At 41.5% G+C, this 14,894-nt stretch overlaps 1 protein-coding gene across 5 annotated transcripts in view; it reads left to right on the top strand.

The window, feature by feature from the left end:
- Positions 1-14,894, top strand: part of FLRT2 (fibronectin leucine rich transmembrane protein 2) — a 77,068-nt gene that overhangs the window by 38,444 nt on the left and 23,730 nt on the right. The window contains exon 2 of one of the 5 annotated variants that reach the window (XM_074996656.1): positions 4,555-4,594. The exons of the other annotated variants lie outside the window; for them this stretch is intronic. The gene's annotated coding sequence lies outside the window, so the exon portion shown is untranslated. The remainder of the gene's footprint in view (positions 1-4,554; positions 4,595-14,894) is intronic. 5 annotated transcript variants of the gene reach the window in all.

Below are 14,894 nucleotides of genomic sequence, written 5' to 3'. Positions count from 1 at the left end.
GGTGTCTGCTGTTTATTACAGTTCAGAGCAATTCTAAATTTAATGAACTGCCTTACCCACACATCTGGGTTTGGATAAGTTTTTCTAATTTTTATTTCTGTCTTAATTCTGCCTTTCATGTTTTTCTTTCGAACTGTAGTTTCTTTAGTTACCAAATGTTCAAAAGATGGAAAACCATGTTCGGTTACTGTTAAGTGCTAAGTATTGTTATTATCTGTGACGGGGCGAATGTGTTTATCCTTACTGAAATTTATTTAGTACAGAGGATCTGTTTTAGGGAGGTGAGGGATATTTTCTATGCCTTTAGCCTTCCATCTTACAAAAATATCTACAGGCTTAAGAAAACAGTTCACAAGCCTAAGGGGAGCTTAGTGAAAGGTAATGGAGTATCTAGTCCCTTTAATGTTCAAAAGAAGCAAGAGGCTTAGAAGTGCTGTTCTGAACCATTGTGAATCAAAGAGGTATGCTGTCGCCATCCACATGGAGTGATTATGTCTCTCAGAGAAACAGGGTGCCATTTTGATTTGTACCATTCATAAGGAAGAAGAGAGTAGTGACCACCCACCATTGAAATGAGTGTGAGTCTTTACATGGACTGTATTTGGCTTTCTCCTAAAGGCTGGAGAGAGAAGACGAGGGAAATGGTTGGGGACAGTGAGGGACAGAACAGGTGGGCACATTGAAAAAAAAACTGCTGGGCTTCACTTGATACAAACATGAACATGCACTGGGGACCTTTCAGAGCACCATTTATTTTTGTGACTGTTGGGGTCTTCCTGGCTGCTTTGCTATTAATAATTTATTCTTTTGGAGAAGAAAAGAGCATTCAAGTTCTTTGTTTTGAAAATAGAACTGACTGCATATTATTTTTAAAAAATGACAATGACTTTGAAAAAGGATTTAAGGACAAAAAAGAAGAAAAAAACCCACAAGCAGGTTAAAATTTGGGTTGATGAACAGTGAGAAAGTCACTTTAACATACAGCTCTGTTTTATCCTCACTTCAAACTAAATCAAACCACCACTGTTTAATTTTATAGTGTGTGATGGTGTACTGCAGTACTTGCTGAAACTTCAGGCAAAATTTTCATTTTGAACAGCAAATTAAACACTTAAGTATCCTGAGTAACTGACGGAGCCCATTATCTGGTTTTATTATTCAAGTCTTTAAAGAATCCCTCGATGCAGCAGTAATTTCCTGCCAGAATCAACTGACTTTGTGGAACCAAAGTTTGGATGATGTCTTCAAAATATTGTTCTTAAGCTTATTATACCTAACATCATTCAGATCAGTCCCAGAAAGTTGGGGAAATTTGCTTTTTTGTTTCATTTCTAATATATCAAAAGTGCTCTATTATAGTTGTGTCTTCTTGCCATTCTCTCAGGGATGACACAACTTATTAACTATGTTTTCAAGAACTGCCACTGTTCACCATGTATCTTTTGCGTAGTCTGCTGGGTTATATACTTTGAATTATAAAATGGGCTGGGGAAATCAAGTGATGTGACTGACCTTGCATACGGTTAACAAGAGTGTAACAACATGAGAGGGAAACAGGGACCCAATGATGCAGTCCTGACTAATGTGAGCAATCCTTACTAATGCAACTTGTCTCAGTGACTTCAAGGAGTCAACTCATGTTCATAAAGATGCTTTCAACATCAGGCCTCAGGTGGCATCCTGTCCAATACTTGGATGACAACTTGTAAGGGAATCACTCAACAAGATATTTCAAAAATAAAACAAAGGGAGCACTCCTGTGTAAGGCTGGGTCTACGCTAGAGAGTTTTGTTGACAGAAGGGGCATTCTGTTGACATAACTCAGGGAGCGCCTACACACTTAAAGCATTCTGTCGACAAAAGTCTCTGTATTTTCCTGGATAGTATCATCCCTCAAAAATTTGAGGAATAGCAGCCTCTGGACAGAGTACTGCCGACAAAAGTGCAGTGTAGACGCTTCTGTCGATAGAGAGGACGTCCCACTACCGGGCAGCCCTCTTTGCAGAGCTGCCATACCACTTTCTGACATCAGAGGGCAGTGCAGTCTGGCAGTTCTTTGTCGACAGAGCAAGCTGTGTGAAGATTCAATCTGTTCATAGAATCATAGAACAATAGAGCTGGAAGAGACCTAAAAAAGCCATCAAGTCCAGCCCCTTGCCCTAGGCAGGACCAAACCCATCAGATCTGCCCAGCTAGGGCACCTCCAGGAATGGAGACTCCACAACTTCCCTGGCTAGACCATTCCAATGCTTCACCACCCTCCTAGTGAAAAAGTTTTTCCTAAGGTTCAACCTGGACCTTACCAGCTGCAACTTGAGACCATTGTTCCATGTTCTGCCATCCGTGACCACTGTGAACAGCCTCTTTGCAACCTCCCTTCAGTAAGTTGAAGGCTGTTATAAAGTCCCCTCTCAGTCTTCTCTTCTGCACACTAAACAGTCCCAATTCTCTCAACATTTCTTCATAGGTCATATGCTCCAGCCCCCTAAGTATTTTGACACAGGTTCTGTTGAGATTACCCTGTCAACAGTAACTAGCCTAACTGAAACTGATGGGAATGTTTTCCATTGACATCAGTGGGAGCAGCATAGGATTCAGAGATATGGGACTTCAGACTGGCCTCAGGAGAAAGAATCCCTGATAACCAACCTATATCAGCATACAGTAATAATTTGATATATAAAAGCTCCTCTCTCTACCCATTCCACTCATCTTCTGAGGCACTTCGGAGGCCGCAGAATTTTTTCAATGACCAGTACATATAGAAAGAACATGACACAAATGATATATTAATTAATAAGATAATTTAACACTTATAATTAATAATATATTTTAAAAGCTAAAAAAAAAATATCTATTATGAACAATGAAACAATAAGCGTTTGCTTTATTCTCTAATAACAGTACTTAGCTTTCTGGAAGGATTTAGGACTAGATTCTTAGCTAAATTATTCAAAAGTTACCAGATACCATTATAACTGAGATCAGAATTGGTTACTTAGTTTTCAGCCTTACACCTCACAAACAGAATTGTGCCAACAGCTTCTGAAAGAATAACAAATCCTTTGGCACACATGTTAGACAGTGTTATGGTGGAGCCTGAAATAAATTTTTGGAAGGTTCTAAAAAGAATAGGATGATTTCTCCCCATTATCTTTTTTCTGTTTAATCAATCTCTTTCGTCCTGAGTCTTGATACAGTTATAAATGAAAATTCCAAACCATTGTGGGCCTAGTTCTAGGCTGGTGTTAATCAGTGCACATAGAATTGTACTCCATACACCAACTGGGAATTTGGCCCTGTATGCATAGGTATATGAAGACTCTAAAAAAGTCAATGACTGTTTGAATTTTCATACCAAGTACTTTGGATGCATTCCCACCTGTTTTCCCCTTGACCTGTACGGACAGGTTACCTGGTCCTATTAGTGACAGGTAACCCCCTCTTTTTAATTTTTCCTTCCTTCCTCTTCTCTCATCTCTCCCTGCTACATAAACACTGGATTCTGATTGCCCACTCCAAATCTGAGGAAATGGTTCTCACCCATGAAAGCTCATTACCTAATAAATAAATGTGTTAGTCTTTGAGTTGCTACAGGACAGCTTGATATTTGTGTATGCATATTTGTGTGACTGACTTTTGCAAAACCTTTCGGAAGATGATTTTTAAGCTTTCACGTAAAGCTTATTTTAATTTTCTTCACATGAACATTTGCACCAGAAATCTGATCATAGGAATTATACCAACTGAGGTAGAGAACAGAACTTTTGTACATGACTACTCTGACCAATACAACTAAGCAACAGAGTTTAGCACAATCAGCTATTTAACAGTAAGTAATTTATAGAATATGTAATGAAACAAAGTTTGAATGAATACTTTTTAGAAAATCATATATTGAATCACAAGCATTCTATAATTAGAAGAACAGTTTGTCCATAAACTGTTACAGTTTATTTGTTCACTTCTGGTGGTAAAGAAGAATGTTGTTTTAATATTTCTGTCCATAATATAATCAGAAATTCCTAGAGACCTTAAAACAAATTTATTCTTCTCATAAGATTTCCAGTCATTTTTATTTTTTTAAGATTCAAAAGATTGGAGCACAATTTAGAAAGCTTCCTGCACATCTGAACTGAACTGAAATTCTGACATTATTTACTGTGTGCAGAGACCATATTGTTATTATAATAAAATGTCTGCATGTTGACTCGAATGATACATGTTATAGTATCTGCAGCTTCTGACTGCACTTACAGACTGCTGTAGAAAGAATTATGAACTTTGGCTGAGATTCTCAAATATTTAGGTATCTAACTCCCATTGGTTTCAGTGGACATGAGGTACCTACATTTGTTTGAGGATCTAAGCTTCTGATATAATCATATGAACTCAACATCCAAGACCCAAGCTTTCCAATCACTGCCCATTTTGTTACAGTAGGAGGAAGTTATCTGGCTTTGGTTTCACAGTTCCACTCAAAACCCCACAAATAGAGATTCTCTCTGCATGTCAGGTGCAAATTTTCAATATATTCTTGTCTTACACTTCCAGAGAGAACAAGGCGAAAGCACTGTGACAACTCCAATAACAGGTACTTAAAGATGTAGTCTGTCACCTGTCAGAGGTGTGAGTATGTATTGTTCCATCCCACAATACAGTAATTTCCAGGCTATCAGAACTACACCTCAGAGGAAGTTGTACACTCATTTCACTGTAACCTTGTAAATCACACAGTCCACTTTCACACTTCCAATAAATAGAAGCATTTCTGCAACCACCTTAATTGAGCTGGATTTCCTGCTGTGACTCCGAGTGTCTGACCTACACTTGCATTGAAAGACTCTGCCTGAGGTTTGTTCTAGAGACTGAAGGGAAGAAATATAGCAAATCTGGAACATTTACAGCTCAGGCTATTAAGAATCAAGTTTTCAAAAGGGGATGACTAAGCATAGAGGAAATGTGGTTTAGTTGATTTAACATGGGGCTAGAAGATGGAAACTTGTGCCTTTAATTCTGGTTCCACTAGTGACTCATGATGAGACCTTGAGCATGTCCCTTTAATGATGTGGGACAGGTTTGGGGCTGTGCCTCTGAGAAGCACAGCACAAACCTTGTGTGGTGTCAGCCTAACTAAAGCAGCTTATGGGCAGACCTATTTAGAACAGCTGTAGAGTGCATCACTATTGTCTCACCACTATGAACCATGGCCCCACAAGCAATGTAACCTGTATCCTGAGGTTTACAGAAGAGGGGCTTGTCACGTAGCCAAGGCTGTCTTACAGTTCCAGGCTCCTGGGGTACTGCTTCCACAGCCTTGTGTAGGATGGTTGTAGTAGGACCCACAATCACACTCCCTATCCACAGCAATAAAATTCGCTTCTCTGTCTGCAAAGTGAAGTTAATAACATCTCACTGTGGTGTTGTGAGGAATGGTTATTTAAGACTTGGGACAAAAATCCCTCTTAAGCACAGGACTGTGCTCCCAGTAGGAGAATGAAAGGTCCAGGTGGATTCACTGCAAGAAAAATCAGCTCTACACTAATGGCTCCCAAACAATAACACAATTAGTCCTTTGGTGACAGCCATCTAGTTATAAACACTGTAGAGGTATATTAGTGTTGCAACTCCAAATACTGAGCCTGAACTTGTATGTACATATGGGCATTTGCTCAGGTAAATCTGTCAACTCTATGTTAAACCTCAAATAATTTTCTGTGAATGCCTGTGCAGTGTGGCACATATGCAAATGTTAAGAGGGTGTATCTTAAGCTCCTAATTTTAATAATGGATCCCCAAGAAGGGAGAAAAAACATGAAGAAATTCACACCCCCCCACAAAAAAAGTGCTGTGTTTGAATAGTAATACTGGCATAACCATGTTCTTTTCCAGTGTAGGTTTTGCCTTCCTGAACACTAGCCAGCAAAGGATATCTTATCTTGTTCGTTTTCGTCACTCTTGTAGTGAAATATCTGGGACAGGCTGCCCATGTATCTTAATAGGGGATGTTTTTAGGTGCTTGGCTTCATTTCACCTTCCATTATGCTTAAGGGGATAGAGTTTTCATAAATATTCCAGTGAGGAGACAAGAGAGATAATTGGATTGATCAGTCACATTTACTTAATGTTCACACCGAGTTCTAAAACAGTCTCTGGTTTTATAGCCGATTACAGTATCTTCCTTGCATTGTTGCCAGTCTCATGATTTTATTGGGAATCTGATGATATTGCATACTTTTATTAAAGCTCCAGTTCCTGGAGTCATGTGGTTAAAGGAAAATTTCAGCTTTCTATATTTTTAATTAAAAAATTAACTTTCTAGCCTTCATGGTTGCTGTAAAAAGCATTAACTTTGAGCCCTGTTACTTACTATTTGTGTGAGGGTAGCTGGAGGCTCCAGCTAAAATTGGACCACACTGTGCTTAACATGGTAAGAGACCACCTTACTGAACTGCCTGAAGAGCCAGTTACACTATAAAGAAAACACAGATCTCTATCACCTTGACAAGACTGTCCCTCAGAAAGCAAAATGAATACTTAAATAAGAATACCATATGGAGTTCCCTGGGGTTCATGGGGAATATGCTCCTTGAATTGCTTCTTAGCAGGATGTGGGAAGTGTTTTTCTTTGACTCAAGTCAGCTCCTTCCACTGCTTAAGCCTGACTCTACTTTAGATGTTCAGCGGAAAGCCATCATTGCAATCAACATGTGGAGGTCGAATTGTGTCTTCTCTCTGAGGAGGAATGTTAAAAAGGAGAGCTCATGTGTCCATGCCACCACCTCTGCACATCTGCACAAGGGACAAGCACAATAGGCCTCAAAATTACTTTCTCAGTGCCTGTGTCTACACTATCCCAAAATTTTGAAATGGCCATGCAAATGGCCATTTCGAAGTTTACTAATGAAGCACTGAAATACATATTCAGCACCGCATTAGAATGCCGGCAGCTGCGGCACTTCGAAATTGACGTGGCTTGCCACCGCGTGGCTCGTCCAGATGGGGCTTCTTTTTGAAGGGACCCCAGGAACTTCAAAATTCCCTTATTCCTAACAGCAGATAGGAATAAGGGGATTTCAAAGTTGCCATGGTCTTTTCAAAAAGGAGCCCCATCTGGATGAGCCACACAGTGGCAAGCCACGTCAATTTCGAAGTGCTGCGGCTGCTGGCATTCTAATGAGGTTCTGAATATATGTTTCAGCGCTTCATTAGTAAACTTCAAAATGGCCATTTGCATGACCATTTCAAAGTTTTGGGCTAGTGTAGACACGGCTAGTATTGTACAGTCAGTGGCAGATCCAACAAGGGAACTGTGATCATCTTATTATTGGTCCTCCTATTAATAAGACTATCCCTCATAGAGGGCTTTTCATTAATAGCTATGTGTTCTTTACAAAGAAGGGCTGTATTATTATCCGCATTTTACAAGAAGGGAAACTGAGGTACAGAGATTCACCCAACCAGGCAAGAATGGAACCCACATGCCTTGAGCCCCAGGCTAGACAACCCTGCTTTTATTGTTCTGCTACTAAAATTCAGACTGAAACCACAAGCTCATTTTAAACTGGTGTCAAATCATCATTTTTAATTACTTGTGGCTGGACACAACTGACCCTGACTGTATTTAAAAAGGTGCTGTAGAGGAGAAATACAAAGGCCCATTACAATTCCCGTGGGTAGTCCTGTCCCTTGATTCACTTATGGTCTTGTGATAAGGTGTTGTGTAAGTCCCATTGGTTTGGTTTCCATCACCAGTGAGATCATCTGTGAAGTGTGTTGCAATCACTGAAGAAAAATGTGGGTTTGTTCTTGCTGAAAAGAATTTGAAATAGAATAGAGGGGAATCATATATGAGCTCAGACTTTTTTTTTTTTGAGAGGGGCATGGAAAGAGGTCACTAACAAGCATGTTTTCTCTCTATTTATTGACTAGCAGAGCCAGAAGTGTCAAGAGACGATGTCTAGAATACTTGATTAGTTCTGGGGACCTGAGTAGCAGAAAGATAGTGATTAATTGGAAGCAATCCAGAAAAGAACAACAAAAAATTTAAGAGGATGGAGAGATTTAAAAGAATGAAGTAGTTATAGCTTGACTAAAAACTAAAAAGAGGTGTATTCATATTTGAAAGAACAACAAGAATTATTTGAGTGTTTCACAGGATATGACTAGACGGAGTAATGACATGGAATTAAGTATTGGATCAGTGGGTGCAGGATTGTGCCTCGTTAGTTTTTGTTGTTGCTTTTTTCCTAATCCCTCCAATTCCTCTGAATTTTGGTTGGTAAAAATAATCACAGCTGGAGAGAACTAGCCTTTTCCTTAGCCTTTCTCTGCCTAACAAGACATGTGCCAGGACAATAGTTGCAGATCCCACATTTTTGACAGAGATGAGGCTCCTTTAAGAAATCTAAACTCATGTGAAATGAGGAAGTTGTTGTTCTTACAAAAGGTTCCATCCTTTAAGACTCTTCTGCTTAGCTGAAAACTGAAACACTTAAACCCTTTATAGGCAGAATCTGTGTTCAATGACAGAGCCAAATTTTGGAAAGGAGATTCTATGTTGGAAAGTGAATTAGGGATTGAAGGAAGAGTTTAATGTTGTTTCAGCAAAGATTTGAGAGAATAAAGACTATGTGCTCAAACCCAAACCTCAAATTTAAATCTTTCTTAACTTCAAGAGAGCTGAGATCCATACCCAAACTTCATGATTTAAGTTCTTTTCTACTAAAACGGTCATTAAAGATATGATTCCAAACCAATATGATAAGTTTCAGTTCCTCCTGTGGTCAGTGCTTCATTTTACAAGGCTTACAATCCACCAAAGCTAAACTGAGAAACAGCTATTTAAGGAATGAGAAATTGAAGTAGCGCATGTAAGCATCTGTAACATCTTTGCTTCACCATTTTATTTTTATTTTTAATTCAGAAACACATGACCTAAGATGCTGTAAACTCTCTTTTAATGGTGACCCCCCCATTTTACCATGACCTCAGATTTATTCTTCATTTGAAAAAAAATTGCTTGTTTATGTTAATAAAGAGTTATCTGAGACCTTCAACGTTCAGAATTTAATCTGTGCCAGATAGCTGTGATTCATCAGATAAGCCACATGCTCTCATACCTTATCCTTGACTGGAAGAAGTGTAACCCTCTGGTCAATTAGTATTATGTTTCCAGGCTCTGTGCCCAATCCACAGAGGATATGGGTCTATTACAGCCCCTAAGTATAAAGCCTGCTTCATTAACTCAGGCTGTAGAACTTTATCCTATGTTCTGTCTTTGGTGTTGGTCAAAACAGCAGCATGCACAGCTCATGTGTGCCTTACAAATTTAAAATTCTCTTTTCAAGGATACATGCAGAAGCTACTTGTAGCAGAGTATTGGCACAAGACCAGCTGATTAACCCCTGCCTGGTCAGCTCCAATCAAAGGGAGCAGATTGGGGCTGAGCAAAAGGCCTGATGCTGGCCTGAGGATTGGCAACACCTGCCAGCTTGGAGAGCCAAAGGCTATATAGGCTAGGAAGGAGCCAACAGTGGGTGTGGGTAGTTAGAAGCTTTGCTGAGGACTGATTATTTGGAAGGGAGGGAGAAGAAATACACTGTAAAGACTGTCTATAATTTGCTACTAGTGGTGGGATAAGCTTAAGTGATTAAAGACATGGGTGTTACACAATCTTGAGAGCTCTCTGAGCCTGATTTGAGAGGGCAAAAGAATTCCTGAGAAGAGGGTGAGGTGGAACTGGCTGTGCATCCTGTTATACCACTCTGAAATTAGCTTTCTTCATGGCAGCATAACTCTATCAGTCAAATGTTCATGAAAAGGAATTCTAGAAAGGGGATTAGCCCAACCAAAGGAATTCATTAAAACAGTTTTTTCAGTGTGCACCTCCATCTGGGGGTGGGTGGGGAGGAATTATTTGATTCCTTTGTGTTATAATCTGTCAGCACAAGGCTTGAGTAAAATGGATTTAATATGTTTACAATATTTGCATTGAATATCAAAACAGATTTTTTTCTCTTGCATGCAGAATGGCACATAGGGCAGCATCTCCCCAGAGGTTTGAAAGATGTCAAGCTAATTGCTGCAAGGGTGGGCTAGTTTTAATTTGTGTTTCAATTGAGCATGTGGCAGTATCTCTTTTTAAGTATAGAATTAAGAAATGCAGTTCCTTTTGATTTGGCAAGTGAGGAAAGGATTTGTATAATATTGTACAGTAAAGACCTGGATAGGGTTGATTCAAGTTCTTTGGGGCCAGGCACTTTTTGTCCTTTATTTTATGCTGCCCTCTGAGTTGATTAGACAAATAAGCTCAGATAAAAGAGAAATGGAACTTTTTACCCAAGTGTGTATCAACTTTAACTGACGTAATAGTGCTTGTCTATGCTAGCTCCCTACATGGAAGGGAACATGGGAAGAAAGGTGTGGGGTGATTTTTAATCAAGTGCTGCACCGCATATACAGCACTTCATTAAGCTACTTCTCCCCTACAGCAACTTCAAAGTGCCAGCTTGCATGAAGCCACAGCTAACCTGCCGGTACTTCGAAGTGCCCCAGGGTACTTAGAAGTCAAAAGGGACTTCAAAATACTGGTGGGTTAGCCATGGCTATAGGTGAGCCAGCACTTTGAACTTTAACACTTCAAAGTTGCCATGGGGGGAAAATTAGCTTAATGATGTGCTGCATATGCAGTGTAGCACTTCATTAATAAGCTCTTGGCACCTTACTTACCATGCTCTCTTTGAAGTAGGGAGCTCATGTAGACGAGCCCATAGCGTGTGTGATGGACAGAGAGCTGGAGAACATATTCTGGCAGTTTTCTCCTTTGTATTTTTCTCTTATGTGCAGTTTTTGTACTCATAGGCTTTAAAGTCAGAAGAGACCAACATGATCATCCAGACTTACTCCCTGCACATTGCAAGCCACAGAACCTCTTCCACCTATTCTTCTAATAGCCCCATAACCTCAAACTAAGTTGCTTAAGTCCTGAAACTACAGAAACTCCCTCATTTACTTTAGTTGAAACCTTCATGTGACCCAGGCCTCACACTTCTGGAGAGAGGGAGCTCAGTGGTTTGAGCATTGATTTGCTAAGCCCAGGCTTGTGAGCTCAATCCTTGAGGAAGCCATTCATAGGTCTGGGACAAATACATTTAAAAAAAAAAAAAAGGCCGTCTGGGTGGGTGCTTGATCCTGCCAAGAGGGCAGGGGACTGGACTCAATGACCTCTATGAGATCTGTATCTCCATATATCCCAAGGTGTCTGATCTGCAGGAAAATTCCTACCTGAACGTGGCAATCAGACCCTAAGCATGTGGGTGAGAACCACTAGTGAGACAGCTTGGAAAGCACTTGGTAGTAACCAAGACTGTATCTAGACTAGAGGCTTTTGTCAGCAAAGCTGCTGTTTTGTCAGCAAAATGCAAGGAGCATCCAGATTCCCAAAGCATTCTGTCAACAGTAAATTGACAGAGCACAGTACTTTTGTTGACAGCTGTATGCTACTCCCCACTGGGCATAATGCCTCTGACAGAGATCTGAAAGACAGAAAGCCAGTATGGACATTCCGGGGGACCCTCTGTTGACAAATAGGGCTTCCAGGACACCAGGGAACCCTGTCTGCCGTGCTTCCGTTTGGCCATTTTGTGAAGAGAGCGGCCAGGCTGACCAGCCACACACTGTTGACAGAGCAGATGGACAGAACAATCCACTTGGCAATTTGGCCGCAATCTGGTGACAGAAGTTGTGTTAGAAGATGTCTTCTGGCAGAAAATTCTGTCAACAAATCCCTGTAATCTAGACATAGCCTAAGAGCCCTCCCCAGCTAGTGTCACATCTCTGGCCATTGGAGATTTTGCTAGCCACAATCACTTGTGAGCCATATGTCAGTCCAGGCAATCTCAATCTCCCTTCCTTATACATAGCAAACTCAAGCCGTGTCTACACGTGCACGCTACTTCGAAGTAGCGGCACTAACTTAGAAATAGCGCCCGTCACGGCTACACGTGTTGGGCGCTATTTCGATGTTAACATCAACGTTAGGTGGCGGGACGTCAAAGCCGCTAACCCCATGAGGGGATGGGAATAGCGCCCTACTTCGAAGTTGAACGTCCAAGTAGGGCACGTGTAGATGATCCGCGTCCCGCAACATTGAAATAGCGGAGTTCGCCATGGTGGCCATCAGCTGAGGGGTTGAGAGATGCTCTCTCTCCAGCCCCTGCGGGGCTCTATGGTCACCGTGTGCAGCAGCCCTTAGCCCAGGGCTTCTGGCTGCTGCTGCTGCAGCTGGGGATCCATGCTGCATGCACAGGGTCTGCAACCAGTTGTCGGCTCTGTGGATCTTGTGTTGTTTAGTGCAACTGTGTCTGGGAGGGGCCCTTTAAGGGAGCGGCTTGCTGTTGAGTCCGCCCTGTGACCCTGTCTGCAGCTGTGCCTGGCACCCTTATTTCGATGTGTGCTACTTTGGCGTGTAGACGTTCCCTCGCAGTACCTATTTCGATGTGGTGCTGCGCAACATCGATGTTGAACGTCGACGTTGCCAGCCCTGGAGGACGTGTAGATGTTACTCTATTTCGTTGCTACATCGAAATAAGCTACTTCGATGTAGGCTTCATGTGTAGACGTAGATTCAGTCTAGAAACAAGTTAGGTTTTCTACCTTGCTACTCGCTTTCTTATGTCAGTTCAGAATGTCACTTCCTGATGGTCAGAAATCTTTGTTTAATTTCATGCCTAGACATATTGGCTACATATACACTATCCCCTTCCTTTAGGAAAGGGCATGGTAATGAGTGAGTTGGGAAGATGCTAATGAGGTGCTGGCATGAATATGCCAGCACCTCATTAGTATAATGGTGACCATGTATAATTCAAAAGTGCCGCTTTCAAATCACGCACCGCCCATGTAGACAGGGGCTTTTCGAAAGGTTCCCCCAGACATTGAAAGCCCCTTCTTCCTATTTGGTTTTAGGAAGAAGGGGCTTTTGACAACTGGGGGGGGGGGTTCTTCTGAAAGTCCCCAGTCTACATGGATGGCACGTGATTCAAAAGTGGTACTTTCGAGTCACATGTCACTGCCATTATGCTAACAAGGTACTGCATATTCATGACAGTGCCTCATTAGCATTTTCCCAACTCGCTCATTACCATGCCCTTTCTGAAAGGAAGGGGATAGTTTAGAGATAGTCATTGATAGTTTATACCCATTTGTTCTTGCACAGTTACTGGCCTGTAACTTAAGCAACTGTTCTCCCTCCCTGGTGTTTATCCCTCTGATGTATTTATAGAGAGCAATCATACCTCCCCTCAGCCTTTGTTTTCTTAGGCTGAAAAACCCAAGCTCCTTCAGTCTCTTCTCCTGAGGTAAATTCTCCATTTCTTTGATCAGCCAAATGACATTTCTCTGCACAGCTATCAGTTTGAGTTAATCTTTCTTATATATGGGAGATCAGAACCTCACACAGTATCCCACCACAGGCTGACATGCTAGGCTGTGTCCCCTGAGAGACAGCATAGAGGGAGTTGCCCAGAGGGATAAAACCACATTAACGTCACATGAATTCCTGGCTGCTGTTGGGGACAAAGCAGTTCCTGGTGTATTCTACAGCCACACTAGTAATTTACAGCTACCTTTCCCGGGCATTGTACTTCAGCCAAGATAGAGCTAAGGCTACTCTCTTCCATTTCTAGTGTTCACCCTCTCTTCTCTGGCCACAGCTGATCATGCACCCTACCGCAGTACTTGCAAAGGTCGGGACAGCATAGGATTATTCACTTAGCCCTATGCTGTGGAAATTCTGCCTTTGCCCCATATGGCTCCTTTATATAGCCTCTGTATGCCACTGGAGTAGTGTACAGGGACTGGACTAAGACCAGAACTGGGCTGAGTTCAAAATAGAAGGGATGAAGTATCACAGACCTGAGACTGATCTGTAGGTTTTACAGCAGTATTCTTCCATTGGCGATAGTGGAGTTGCTTCTGTTTGACAGTGTAAGATCCAAATCAAGTCCAGCGACGGCCACCTATACAATTTGGACGTAGTACTATGCCCAGATCCAAACTTCCTCTTAGTTTTAGGTGCCCCAGAATTGGGGACTAGACTTATTTTTCATACATCCCCATCTGATATCCAAGAGGGCCACAGAAGCAGCCAGAACTTGTAACTTTTTTTATTATGAATGTAATGCCCACAGTATGCAGATAGCAGACAAGCAGCAGACTGTATTATATTGACAGCAGATATTATTCTGAGGCCAGAAGGATCTATTTAAACTCATCACTTCTCATTTTCTCCTGTCCTGTAACAAACATTTCCTTACTTGACCTGCTCAGGTTTTATGGTGTGGTATTATCCACCTTTATCAAGTTTTTGGAGATCCATGGATGCCTAGTGCTACAGAAGCATACAATACTTTTTATTATGATTCCATAAAATAATCATCATACTGGAAAATTACACAGGGCAGAATTTTGTCAGCAATCCATTTGCCTGGAATGCTTTGATACCTACAGACTGGAATAGACTCTTGAGCCGAAGGCCAGCATAAGCCCAATTCACCACTTAGCTCCCATTTTAAAGAGAGTGTAAATGACGCACAGGTCTCCACCGCATGGTATTAGTTCCAGAACAGTCACCTGGATGATTCTTGCAGTACTGTGCTGCTCTGTGCTACCACTTGTGGGGCCAAAGGCAGTTTCGATCTTTTTAATGCAGGGGACACAGCCTGGCTTGTCAACCTGCGTGTGGAATACTGTGTGCCGTTCTGATCTCCCATATTTAAGAAAGATTAATTCAAACTGATAGCTGTGTGGAGAGAGGCTACTTGGCTGATCAAAGAAATGGAGAATCTACCTTAGGAGAGGAGACTGAAGGAGCTTGGGTTTTTCAGCCTAAA

Source organism: Carettochelys insculpta, chromosome 6 (genome assembly GCF_033958435.1).
Source record: "Carettochelys insculpta isolate YL-2023 chromosome 6, ASM3395843v1, whole genome shotgun sequence".
In the NCBI taxonomy this organism is placed as follows: Eukaryota; Metazoa; Chordata; order Testudines; family Carettochelyidae; genus Carettochelys; species Carettochelys insculpta.
Note: the sequence above shows the minus strand (reverse complement) of the source record. Positions and strands in the feature narration are given on the sequence as shown.